Raw genomic sequence first — 12,528 nt, 5'->3', positions numbered from 1 at the left:
AGTTATACAAAAATTCATGAATGTAGAGCTGACTTCTCAAAATAACAAAAAATGTATATTATTGAACCAGAATGGTCAGGAGAATGTTAAAAACCCAAGTAATTTAGAAAAGAAGTAAACTCTCTGAAACAAATATACAGGGTGGGGCAAAGGGAGGTTTACAGTTGTTTGTATGGAAAATAATACAATAATTAATAAATAATAGTACAATAATAAGCTCCATTTCATGTACTCACAACTGTAAACCTACTTTTGCCCTACCCTGTATACTGGCTTAACATATTATTTTATAGAGCAGATAATTAAGAAAAGCTGTTAATAATCAAATTACTGCATATCTTACCTTTTTTTAAACCTACACAGATGAATAAGAAAAAAAGTTTTCCAAGATAACATAAAAATTCATACTTAAGAATAAACAAAGGCACCCTGGCCAGTGGCTGAGTTGGATGGACCACCAGCCGGTACACCAAAGGCTGCAGGCTCCCTCCCCAGTCAGGGAACGGACATATCTAGGCTGTGGTTTTGATCCCTGATCAGGGCGCATACAGGAGGCAACCACCTGATTTTTTTCCCCACATCAATGTTTCTCTCTCTCAAATCAATAAACATATCCCTGGGTAACAGATTACAAAAAAAAAAAACCCGAAAGAAATAAGAAAATGATAGAAGATAAGAAAAGAATGCATATGTCAGAAATAGAGAAACTAAAAAAGAGAACAGATAAATTAAGCCTTTACAAGAAATGATAGATGGCAGAACAGACTAGGAAAGAAAAAAATTCAGAAAGGGAGACAAAACTAAAGGGGACACTAGACTTACTAGAAAGAGTATGAGAAGTACATTAAAGAGACTAAAGGATAAAAAGGAAAAATAAAAAAAGAAAGCAAATATAAAAGCTCAAAAGACTTTAAAGGCACGGATATAATCGACAAGCAAAGAAGGTCCAACATAGGAGTAACAGGAGACCACACAGAAAATGGCAACAATGAAACAAGAAATACTAAAACCATGAACTGATGAAAATATTTTTTGAAAAAACACTTGAGCCAACGTAATAAAACACACATTGCGTATCGGGAAAATTATCAGGAAAGAGCCAACACTTAAGACATATCCTAGTAAAATTATGGGCCTTCCAAAATGAAAGTGATTTGGACATCTGGGCAAAAAAATAAAGTCACTTAAAAAAGTGGCAACACTTTTTTACCCAAATATAATAGATTAAGATTCAGCAAACCATGGGTTGTGAACTAAATCCAGCCCACTATCTGGTTCTGGACATAAAATTTTATTAGAACACAGTAATGCTTGTTCATTTGCATATCCTCTATGCAAGGGTTCTAGGTTTCACATCCCTTATGAGAACATGATGCCTGAAGATCTGAGGCGGAGCTGAGGCGGTGATGCTAGTGCTGGGGAGCTGCTGCAAATACAGACTATCTTTAGTAGAGAGGTTTGACGGCACAGAGACCATAATAAATCAATTGCTTATAGACTCATATCAAAACCCCATCAGTGAGTGGCAAGTGACAATTACGCTGCATTTGGTGGCAGACTATAAAGCCACCCCACCCTTACCCTCCTCCCGCCTTGCAGCCTGTGGAAAAACTGTCTTCCACAAAACCAGTTTCTGGTGCCAAAATGGCTGGGGATCACTCTTCTAACCAACTGAGCCACAGAAAAGTGCAGTTTTTGATATGTGGTGGTTATGACTTAAATAATGCAATTAATGATAATTTTTAAAAGATTTTTATTTATTTATTTATCCTTAGAGGGGGAGGGAAGGAGAGAGGGGGAGAAATATCAATGTGTGGTTGCCTCTCACGCATCCCCTGCTGGGAACTGGCCTGCAACCCAGGCATGTGCTCTGACTGGGAATCGAACCGCGATCCTTTGGTTCACAGGACTGCGCTCAACCCACTGATCTACGCCAGCCAGGGCAATAAAATTTTTTTTAAATAGTAAATATTTACCAGGGAAATCTGAAAGGATATATTTGCAATTGAAAAAGTTTAATGTAGTGCTAGTTTTGAGGAAAGCCAAGAGTAGATCAAACCAAAATATATCCTGGTCCTGTAATTAAAATGAACTTTAAAAGGGTAAATAATCCAAAAACAATCCATCCAAGCAAGGGAAAGTAATGGAGGCAAGTTTGGATATTCTCTAGAATTCAAAAGAAAAAATGTAACAAATTTTCCTTGTAAATAATTACTAAAATATTCAGCAAACAAAATCCTTGATGATTAACAAGCAAGAAACATTTCCAGGCATCAAATGAAAAGACATTTACAATGGGTATTAATGAAATTCTGATTCTTTGCAAGCTTTTGTAAACGAATACACAACCGTTACCAGCAACTGCACACTACATCTTGCTCTGGATCTGCAGTGACAGAGGCTGGAGATTTCAAGGGGAGAGGAAGGTGGTGGGGAAGCTATTCTCAGAGCTGCTCCCTGGTGCTAGGCAAAGTTCAGACAGAAGGAAAAGTGCTAGAGTAAAATGTGTGGTTTTATGGTAAGACTTTTAATGTTTTCACAAAGTATATTAAATGCTTTAAGTCTTAACATTTTTTAAAGTTATATGAGTATTTTACATAAAGTTATGCAATTTATCTTCTGAAATATATGAGTTTTTTTCTTCTTTCAGTACAAATGGGCCAATTACTGATGACCTAGACCAAAGCCCTTTGCTTTCTACGTTGTGTGATAAAGTGTTTCTGAAATACATCTTCTCTGGCACCAAAGCCACTGGTATTACCAGTACGAAAAAGTCAAAAAGCTCTTGAACTATTCAAGTGCAAGACTTGCAACAAACTTGAATACTGCTACATAATGTGCCTTTCTCCAGAAAAGTATATTAAACTTTGTTGATATTGAATACAAAATAAAATTCAAAACTGTGTATTTTCAGTACTTTTGGATTCTTGACCTTTATTTGAATTCAAGACTAAGCTTTACCGAACAACAGAATTTACACTGTTAACTAGCCAACCACAGTCCTCATTATGGAATCCATGCAATGCATTTGTTACCTAGGAAACAGACCAGAGCACAGGCAGAGTGCAGTTTCAGGATAGCAAAAGAATTCTCCCATTATGTTGGTAAATAAAGTTCCATAAATCAACTAATCAAAAGCAAAGTCAAAAGGTATCTTGGAAGAATTAAGCTCAGATGGAACTTTTTTAAAGAAAAAAAAAGAAAGAAAGAAACCTGTGGTGCTTCTGCTAGCAACTAAACAGATCTCTTAAGTAATATTATGAACAGGTTTCTTTACAAACACAAACTGTCAGAAAATAAACTGTGCAAAATAAATGGCTTCTCTCCAATCTTCAGCTTTCCAGTTTTTGACAGTATTTAAGAGAAAAAGCCACTTCAGAGCCAGCCTCATACATCTGGTAGCAGAATATTAATCCAAGAGTAAATTCTACATTTTCTGCAAGCAGCAAGGGTTTGCACTATTTTTAAACAATGCAGAACATAAGGCTAGAATAAGAGGTCACTCTCACAGTCAGACCTGCTTTCCTACCAGGCAACAACAACTACACACACAAAAAGGACTTGAAAGTCATAAATCTATTCTAAAAAGTAAAATTGTTACTTTTCAGCTTTCTATTTGGTTATTACTAATGATAATACTAGTCATTTGAGGGTTCCAGTTTATGTTAACTGGAATGTTTCTGAGTTGCCTTTAAAGGTACCACATTGAGAATTAAGAAGCCGGAAAAGAGCAGAAAAGCCCACGGACTTTTAAGTCCATCAAATTTAACTGTGGACAGCTTAATGTTGTTTAAAAAAAGAATCTGATGTCAGTTTATACCGCTCAGCTATATTTAAAATCCAACTTTATACAAATTTAAAATTTCAAAGTAGCAGTACGAAATGTCAACCATGAAAAGTGAAAAATAATTTATATGCCTTCCTAAACAACAACATACCAAAAGATCAGCTGAAAATATGTAAGATTCTCTGGAATGCCTCTGATTATAGCAAAATCATTAATTATACAAAACCCCCCAAATTAATATCTACACATCAGTCAAAAACCCAAACAACAAAAAAACAGCCAGTTGTACTGCCAATCCCAGAAAACTGTTAAGCACAACTATAACTTTGCCAAGCAGTTCTCAACACAGGCCACACACTCTTACTGTTTAGTTTACACAGTGACTCTTTGTAACCCTTATCACTAAGACTCAGCCTTGTAAATAAGTACATAAACAAGCAATTCAATTTGTTCACGTATCTTTTTTAATACTTCTAAGAGCTGATGAAGAGTGTACAAGATCTGAAACTATGGGAGACTCTTACAACTCCAACCCACCATTCAGGAAAAAGCCTGAACACATTTCAACACCCCTCCTCTTCAGGCCATCCATCCTTAATGGAAGAGAGGAACCCTGCTCACGGGCCTACCAGCAGCTGGTACAGAGCTCCATGCCTTTGTGCAGAGTTTCAATTCACTTATCTAATCTAGACTGGAAGAGATAGTCTAGATTACCTCTTATTTCATTAGTTCCTGCTAATATAGTTCCGTTATTAGGAACTAACAACTCGATCAACTCAAAGGGGCTGGCAAGATTGCTGTTAGATGTTGCCTCTCCTATGTTTTAAAAGTGTACAAAAATGTACACTACAGGCATGTTCAAAATTAGGCATGCAATGATATAATCAATTAATGCAGCTAAGGCAAGAATTCAGGATAAGTTTTTCTTCCAGAAAACACTATTTTAGGTATGTCTGTTTTCTTTTTTAAATGACAAAACTCAGTTTGCCTAATTAAAACTGTATTAGATTGTATATTGTTTTCTGATGAATTTCTACATCTTGATGAAAATCTAAACAGATATTTTTCCACCATGTTTTTCCTTCAAGTTTAGATATATTTTTTATTTTTGAACAAAGCCTCCATTTTCTACATATATCTGTACATGTAACTGAGTTCCCCCCAAAACAGTTTTTTATACTATGCTTGGTAACTGTGGTATTTAAGTTTGTCGATATGGATTTTGACACAACAGGGAAAAATAAATAAAAAGTATCCAGAAGTGTGCAGCAGACTGAAATTAATAAAAATATATAAATCCATACCTGCACTAAAAATCTGAATCTGTAAAATTAATTTTCTGGGTGCTCATTCAACTTCAGTTATTATTTGAGTATCTGAAACACACAGCAACTGTTTATTAAGAAACGTCGCCAGAATATGTAAATCAGAAATATCACGATAGTTTTCAAAACATTGTGTCCACTAAATACACAACCTAATCGTTGGGTTATGTACAGAGTACTCATGAATACATATTACAAAACAGGGAAAACACAACCATGGGGAGCGGGATACCACATTGTGAAATACCTATCTCAAATGAGCAAAAAAGAAAGGCTAAATGGTAAGCTAGGCAATTGTTTACTGCAGCCTAAATGAACCTCCACCGTAAAAGCTGTCACTCCCTGACTCACTTAACTGTGTACTTAAATAGGTAGAAAATTCTATCATGCTAAGCATAAGGAGTCTGGGAAATAACAAAACTTTACCCCAAAACTTTAAAATATACATATATAAAAAAACTGTAAAAATCATAGCCATGTTCATCTTTTATTTCTCGCCTTTAAGTCTCTATCTTAAGAAGAAAGAAAGGAAAGGAAAGGAAAGGTAAGGAAAAGAAAAGAAAGTCACCCGAAATCCCACAACCATTCTCTGATTTTGGTTTGACTCTCGCCAGCCCAACCTCCTTCCACCCAGGGAAATACATTTCTGGATGTATTTGATAACAAACACAAATCACTGTGCGCAGCCTCAGATGGGGGGCGGGGGAGAGTCTTTCGGAGAAAGCCCTCCTCCGTTAGAAACAATAAATAAGAGACCGAAGCGCAGCACGTTCCTTCACACACGCCCCAAACGCATCTCCGCGTGCCTCCCTCGAGACACACAAGTCGGGCAAAGCCCAAACCACCGCTCTCCACACCATCTCAAGACTTGGAAACTAAGAGGGCAGATCTTTTCTTTCCTTCCCGCCCTCTTTCCCCCTCAAACAAACCTAAAAGCAGGGGCAGGCGAGATGTACGCACGCACAGCGACAGGAGATGCTGGGCAGCGGGTGGACGGAGCGGCTGCGCCGAGACTCGGGTTGCTCTGAGCGCGGGGTCTCCGCCCGTCACGCCCCCAAGCCCGTCACCACCGACTACGACGTCCGGCTGCCTAGCTCCCAGCCCGGACTCTGGCCTTCCCACCCTCCCCCCCGCCCAGAGGAGACAAAAGAAGGGTTCAGCTGGGTCACAGCACGGCCGCCGAGGGGGATGCAGACGAGACCCCAGCGTGGCCGCCCCCTACACAAAGGGACTCCCAGGCCACGGCTGGCGTGTCGGCGCGCTCGCCCCCCTGTTTCACCACGGGCTCTCACTCACCTGCAGGTGTCTGTGCGTCTGTCCATAGGAACGCGGGCGGCAGGGGGCCTGTAGGAGCCCGGCAAACCGGGCAGGACGGGGCGGGACGGAGGGGAGGGAGGGAGAGCGGCTGGAGGGCCGGGCAGCGACGGCACACGGACCAGGGAAGGCGCCGGGTGGCGGCGCACCACTGCGCGGAGTGGGGTGCGGAGGCGCCAGCCTAGCTCCGCGGGCCAGCGCACAGCGCTCCTGCGCCCCGGGCTCCTGGCACCCGCTCCTCAGAGCGCGGCGGGTGGGCGGGCTGGGGGCGGGGCGAGGGCGGGGCGGGGCCAGCGAGCAGGCGGGGGCTCGGACCCGGGCTCCAGCGGGCACCGGAAACGCTCCGTGGTCCACGAGACCCACAGGAAGTGTGTAAACGACACTCCCACGGCGGGTGCTGCGAGCTCGCCGCTGTCGCTGCCCCGAGGACGCGTGGTTCGACCCTCCTCCTACTACACACACGTGCCCACGAGCTTGGTCTGCTTGGTCTGCGCACCCGGAAAGGTGTGCAACCCACGATCCCTGGCTCGTTCTGAGGTGGACAGCACCCCCTCTTGCCTCACGGCCGGGGTCCCAGCTGCCACTCGGAGCTCCTTACAGCTCCACCTAAAAGCTGGGAGCAGACCTCTTTACGAGACCACGCTCCATGGATGGCAAGTGTGTGTCACCTCTTTTACACAGAGGCTTGTGGAATCCATACAATAAATGCCACCTATGCGGCTCGTCACAACTGAAGTAGGTTGGACATGCTACCTACGTACTACCAGGCACCCTCCACCCATATTTTACCTAGCAAACACTTTGAGAGCATTTGCTGTATGCCCTGGATTCACACTGCATACAGCAAAGTGTTTAGCCAATATTAATTTATTTAATCCTAAAAACACTATGAAGTTGGTGTTAGCATTTCTATTTTATAGACAGGGAAACTGAGGCACAGAGAAACTTCCAAATCTGCCTAAGTTCACATCGCAGCAGGAGGAACTCAGATTCATCCCAGGCAGTCTGGCTGCTGTGTCCAGGCTCACAACTTTCTACTTACGGAACTGAGCATCTCCAAAATAGTGATGATTAATAATGATATTTATGACATTTACAGCATATCTGATTAGCTGTATGTGGGTGGGGTTAACATCTTGACCTCATCCCAAATGTGACAGGGAAACCTCAGTCACTTATACTCTTAAGGTAGCAGAGACAAGAATATGACTGAGGCTGACAAATACTTAACTTCTCCCATCCAAGTACTAACCAGGCCTGACCCTGCTTAGCTTCTGAGATCAGACGAGATCCTGCACGGTCAGGGTGGTATGGCCCTAGACCAAATACTTAACTTCTGAACAAAGAAGAAAGGCTTCTTAACACCTGGCTCTATGAACATTCCTCCTGGTCTAGGCTGAATATAAAATCTGTGCAAACATTTTTGACAAAATGATGTCTGTATAAAAAAACCCAGTTAATTGCTACATATTTCAAATATGTAATCCTGTGGAGAAATTGGAACCAAAAGAATTTAAAGCAAGAGCTTGAGACTTTTATCTACTTACTTTTACTGCATCATTATTTACAATAGCCAGGAAGTAGAAGCAGCTCAAATGGCCATTAATGGCTAAACAAAAGGTAGCACGTACATACAACAGAATATTAGTCAGCCTTAAGAAATGCAACCCGCTAAAATATAAATGAACCTCGAAGATTTCCCACTAAGATCACGATCAAGGATGTCCACTCTCACTACTGCTTTTGAACATCATACTGTAAGTCCTAGCCGACGCCATAACACAAGAAAAAGAAATAAAAGTTAAGATTGGGAAGGAAAAAATAAGACTGTTCATAGATGACATTATTGTCTTTGTAGAAAATCTGAAACAATCGACATACTTAAGTACAAATCTAACATTATATGTACAAGATCTATACAAGAAAACCTACAAAACTCTAATATGATATCAAAGAACTACTTAATAAGTGAAGAGATATTTCATGTTAATGGATATAGAGACAATATTATCAAGACATATATTTGAAACTATAATAGAGATTCAATGTAATGCCCATCAAAATTCTAGCAAGTTGCCCTGGCCAGATGGTTCAGGTGGTTAGAGTGTCATCTTGTACACCAAAGGTTGTGGGTTCAATCCCTGGCCAGGGCACATACCTAGGTTATGGGTTCTATCCCTCATAGGGGCATGTACGGAAGGCAACTGATCAATGTTTCTCACATCTATGTGTCTGTCTGTCTCTCTCTCCCCCTTCTTCTCTCTCTAAAATCAAACATGACCTTGAGTGAGGATAATAAAAAAAAACCCAGCAAGTTATTTTGAGCATCTCAGCAAAATGATTCTAAAGTTTATATGAAGATGCAAAAGACCCAGAGTAACTAATTCAATATTGAAGAAGAACAAAGTTGGAAGACAGACAGTGCCTGACTTCAAGACTTAATATACCACTATAGTAACCAAGTAGTGTTCCTTGGTTAAAGAATAAACAATAAATCAACAGGACAGAAGAGAGAGCCCTGAAAGAGACACAAATATAGTCAATTGACTCTGAAACAGGAGCAAAAATACTCTTTTCCACAAATGGTAAAGGAACAAATAGCCACATGGGAAAAAAAATGAATGTAAGCCAAGACTTTACTCCTTTCACAAAAGTTAATTTACTGCAAATGGATCACTGATTTAAATGTAAAATGAAAAACTATAAAACTCCTAGAAAATAACAGAGGATAAAACCTAGATGACCTTGGGTATGGCAATGACTTCTTACACAAAAAACAAGGCATGATTCATGAAAGAAATGACTGATAAGCTGGACTTCATTGCAATGAAAAATTTCCACTTTATGAAAGACAACGTCAAAAGAACCAGCACACAAGTCAAGGACTGGGAGGAAATATTTGCAAAAGACATGTATCTGACAAAAGACTGTTCTTCAAAATACACAAAGAACCCTTAAAACAAAAAAAAAGTGAACCACCTGATATAAAAATGGGCCAAAAACCTGAACAGATACTTTACCAAATAAGAGAGAGAGACAAGTAAGCATGTTCAACATCGTATGTCCTTAGGGAATTCAATTAAAACAATGGGATACCACTACACACCTCTCAGTGTGGCCAAAATCACAACACTGACAACCAAATGCTGATGAGAATGTGGAGCGACAGGGACTCTCATTCATTGGTGGTAGGACTGCAAGATGGTATGGCCACTTTGGAAGACAGTTTGGCAGTTTCTTACAAAACTGAACATATTCTTACTATATAATCCCCATATTTTCCCTTTGCACTATTTGCCATACTAGAAACTCAAAGTTTTTTTTTCTTTGTGTTACTTCTCTAAAACAATTATTCTTTTGTTAAGATGTTATATCAGCTCAAGTTCTAACCATCCCTTGAGTTACTCACACCTGAATGCTCCCATGTGCGAGGTCCGTCCAGAAGGTATCCAGCCATGTAAAATAAAAGAGACATTTATTGAAGAAATGTAGATTTCTTCAGGAATGTAGATTTGACCACCTTCACTTCTGACGGAAGAGTGTAGTTTGCTCAGCATTTCCTAGTAATGAGTGCAAAGGGGCTGCAGATAACCTCATCCAACTCCCTCGATTATTTTTTAAGTATTTTTATTTATTTATCTTTAGAGGGAAAGGAGAGAGGGAGAGAAATATCAATGTATGATTGCCTCTCACGTGTCCCCCGCTGGGAACTGGCTTGCAACCCGGGCATGTGCCCTGACTGGGAATCGAACCACGATCCTTTGGTTCACAGGCTCGAGCTCAATCCACTGAGCTACACCCTAAATTCCCTCAATTATTGATGTGAAAACCAAGGCTCTTGTGAAGTTTCAATATCCTAAAGACTTTTTATTAGCAAGTTCATGTATTTTAGTGACCAGAAACCAGAATTCCTGACCCACAATACTTCCTACTTTTTATGTTCCCAAAGCTTTGTGACCATATGGAGAATGCAGAGCAAGAGGAAAAGTGTTTAGACAACTTCAGTAGAAATGGAGGCAGTTGACATCTCCTGTGAACTGGATCCTTTTGTAACTAGAAATGACTGGGAGAGGCCAAGGGTGTTGTAAGGCCACCACTCAAAGTCACTCTATCTGGGCTTCAAGGAGTAGGAGGTGGGGCCTTCAAGTTCTGTTCAAGGCTAATGTATTGGGAAGTTTTTGTTGGCTAGGGCTTGTTAATTTTGGCCTTGGGCTAGTCCTTTCCCATCTCTGATCCGCTGTTTCCTCATTTGTAAAATACATACTAAATCCCCTGACATTATGATTCTATGTGAAATGCAGGAATTAGTTAATTTGCTTAATAGCACAATAATATGAGTAAGTATGAAAAAGTAAAAGTATTATACTCAGCAAGTGTTTTTAACTGATTAAAATGAAAGGACATTTTTTTTAAGTTTAGCTTTTTTCAAAAAGACAAACAAACCAACCATTGTATGAGTCTGCTAGGGCTGCCAGAACAAAATTCCACAGATGGGGTGGCTAAACCAACAAAAGTTTCTTTCAGTTCTGGAGAAGTCTAAGATCGAGGTGTCGGTAGTTTTGGTTTCTTCAGAGGCCTCTCTCCTTGACTTGCAGATGTCCCTCTTCTTGTGTCCTCACGTGGTCTTTCCTCAGTGTGTGCTTCCCTGTCTCTCTTTTGTGGCCAAATTTCCTCTTCTATAAAGACATTGGTCAGATTGGTTTAAGGCCCACCCTAAAAGCCTCCTTTTAATTTAATCACTATTGTTAAAGGTTTTAGCTCCAGATACAGTCATATCCTGAGTTAGTAAGAATTAGGACGTCAATAGAAAAATTGGGGGGCAGATAATTAAGCCGTCAACAACCATCTATTCTAATGGTCTCACTTCAAAGCATTGTTACCAAGTACATACTTCTGGGGAGAAATTATTTTATTTTAGGACATTTTTACATATATAGGCTCTGGGGCTTTGAGCTGTTCTTGAGACATAATGTTTGGATTGTTCACACCCGTTATGTTTGAGGGGCAGAGCCTTAGGTGTTCACCAGGGCGGGGCAAACCAGTTGCTGGGTTGTGACGCTGTACTTGGGGGCGGAGTCAGAGAGGGAAAAAAAAATGGCGCTTTGCTTCTCTCCACTCTCTCTCAGATTTCTGTCCCCTCTGCGGCTTCCCACAAGCAAATTGGTCCCCTCTGGTGCTGGTTCCCGGGTGTGTGGGCCTGTACAAAGGAGTGCCCATTAGACTGTCAGCTGATTTCTCAAAAGAGATCTTACAGGTAAGAAGGGGCTGGAAAGAAGTATTCCAAGTCATGAAATCCAAAGACCTATAGCCAAGATTGCTCTATCCAGCTAAGCTTTCATTTAGAATGGAAGGACAGATAAAGTGCTTCTCAGATAAAGTCAAATTCAAGGAGTTCATCATCACCAAACCCTTATTATATGAAATGTTAAAGGGACTTATCTAAGAAAAAGATAAAAAATATGAACAGTGAAAGGACAGCAAACTCACAGTTATTAACAACCACACCTAAAAAAAAATCAAACTAAGAGGAAAACTAGATTGGGAGCAGAACCACAGAAATGGAGATCACATGGAGGGTTAGCAACAGGGGAGTGGGAGGGGGAGAAGGTACAGAGAATAAGTAGCATAGACATTAGGTAGAAAATAGACAAGGGGTAGGGCAAGAATAGTATGGGAAATATAGAATCTAAAGAACTTATGACACATGGATATGAACAAAAGGGGGGGAATGGTGGGGGAGGGGTGTGCAGGTGGAGGGGAGTGAAGGGAGGAATGGGACAACTGTAATGGCATAATCAATAAAATATATTTAAAAAAAGAAAAAATAAAATAAAATAGCATATATATTAGTTGAATTATAATAATATTTTCCTGTAGATGATTTACAGGAAAGCTGGTTTAACAAAATGAAAAATCTGTTTTTGTTTCATTAGTCTACAAAAAGTATTTATAAGTAGTTTATGATGTGAATCCTATAAAAATTTACTTCAGACTATCTTATTTAAAATATATAAAAATGTAAAATATAATTAAGATTTTCATTGGTATACCACTCCAAATTAAAAAGTTTAGAACCATATTTTACATGGGAAGATTTTTAAA

At 40.1% G+C, this 12,528-nt stretch overlaps 1 protein-coding gene across 3 annotated transcripts in view; it reads right to left on the bottom strand.

Moving 5' to 3' along the window:
- KIAA1958 (KIAA1958 ortholog) overlaps nucleotides 1–7,030 on the bottom strand; it is a 105,217-nt gene extending 98,187 nt beyond the window's left edge. For 2 of the 3 annotated variants that reach the window (XM_037036202.1, XM_037036201.1), the window contains exon 1: nucleotides 6,409–7,030. The gene's annotated coding sequence lies outside the window, so the exon portion shown is untranslated. The remainder of the gene's footprint in view (nucleotides 1–6,408) is intronic. The other variant, XM_037036200.1, reaches the window with a different exon arrangement.
- Nucleotides 7,031–12,528: the final 5,498 nt, after the last annotated feature.

The sequence above is a fragment of the Sturnira hondurensis genome, unplaced genomic scaffold (assembly GCF_014824575.4).
Source record: "Sturnira hondurensis isolate 20B ecotype Veracruz unplaced genomic scaffold, ASM1482457v3 Scaffold0022566, whole genome shotgun sequence".
NCBI classification, from domain to species: Eukaryota; Metazoa; Chordata; class Mammalia; order Chiroptera; family Phyllostomidae; genus Sturnira; species Sturnira hondurensis.
The sequence above is the reverse complement of the archived record's forward strand: the minus strand, read 5'-3'. Positions and strand labels throughout refer to the sequence as shown.